This window comes from Amphimedon queenslandica, unplaced genomic scaffold (genome assembly GCF_000090795.2).
Source record: "Amphimedon queenslandica unplaced genomic scaffold, v1.1 AMPQUscaffold_3094_Cont24907, whole genome shotgun sequence".
Taxonomy (NCBI): Eukaryota; Metazoa; Porifera; class Demospongiae; order Haplosclerida; family Niphatidae; genus Amphimedon; species Amphimedon queenslandica.
The window spans coordinates 1-1,370 of NW_003556574.1; the positions used below are offsets into that span (position 1 = coordinate 1).

Consider the following 1,370-nt stretch of genomic DNA (forward strand, 5'->3'; position numbering starts at 1 on the left):
AATAAATAATCAGCTTTAAATAAAATTACTAATAACCAAATTAATAGGTGACTGCAAAGATTAATGTAGCAGCTTAGCAGTTTACAATGAAGGAGCATTGCAAAACATATACAAATAATAATGTGACAATAAAAAATGACTAATTTTGCTAAATCAAAATAAAAATTTTGATAAAATACAACAAACTATAGTAAAGGGAGTGGCTGGTTGTATAGAGAGGAGAGGGTCCAGTACAAGCAGGAGGAAGAGAAGTATCATCTTCTGGTTCAAACACCACATACCAGCAACCTCCTACTGTAATGTCACAGTTCTCATTCTGCCCTACTGACAACAGAGACTAAAAAAGAGAGAATTTCATAATCATATATGAGTATCAATTGTGTATGTGTAGTCTCAACTATTACAAATAGAGCAAGGCAACTTCAATATAAGACAAAACACTACAGCTGTGTCTATAAAATATTAGCATAAATTGGTATAAGTCTATCATGGGTTGTACTTATAATCATATTCATTAGTTGTATTACAAGTACATGTAAAAGTACATATAACGTCAGAAGTACATGTACATGTACTGGTAGACACTATAGCTACTTTATATGGTAACGTCAGTTAAGGTTTGGGGACTTGGGATATTACAAAATGTCCTAATTCTTTTTAAATGTCCTCATTCTATGTACAATAAATGCTAGGTTCCACACTGTATAACTTACAGTAAGATCAAATCTTTGATTGATTCTATCTTTCAGTAGCAACTGCTACATGTATGTCTTTTTGACTGGCCCGTCAATTTCATGATGTGATCTCCAAGTTCTTGACATCACACTATAAGAAAAGAGAGACAGACAGAGAGAGAAGAAGAGAAAGATGAATAATTAGCAGTCGATACAAACAAATGATTAATAGACAACCAACAATATTCACTTACAGAAATGAAGCTACATGTACATGTATTAACAAACAATTGGAGCTCATCATTATGTACATTACACATGTGTAATAATAAATAGATACACCCTTCCTTCTCCCATATCTTCAAACTGGTTGATGATTAAGTACATGTATTAGTAAAACGACACTCAAAGCAGAGAAAGCTAGTCTCATGTAGGAACTGAAATCTACATACGCTAGAAAACGTCAAACTACGGTATTAGATTCTCCAGAAGGTCATGTATGACTGGAACAACACGTTCTTTTTAATAAGTGACTCCTATGACTCAGAAACAGCTGGCTCCATACAATACCGGCAATGAAACCTTTAAAGGCACTATTTTATAGTTTTACAATATGCTCACTCTCCTTACATCTACTAATCACGGTGTCAGATCTAAGGGATTAGTTCCTGTGGCTCCATGCAGCCCCAAACCCTC

The 1,370-nt window shown here is 34.2% G+C and overlaps 1 long non-coding RNA gene across 2 annotated transcripts; it reads right to left on the minus strand.

Moving 5' to 3' along the window:
• Window positions 1-14: 14 nt before the first annotated feature.
• Window positions 15-1,370, minus strand: LOC109593033 (uncharacterized). Of its 2 annotated transcripts, XR_002190694.1 has the most exons (4): window positions 1,305-1,370; window positions 1,127-1,256; window positions 714-825; window positions 15-337 (listed from the first exon to the last, which is right to left on the minus strand). It is a non-coding gene; the product is annotated as an uncharacterized LOC109593033 (long non-coding RNA). The 2 variants fall into 2 exon arrangements; XR_002190695.1 differs by lacking the exon at window positions 1,127-1,256.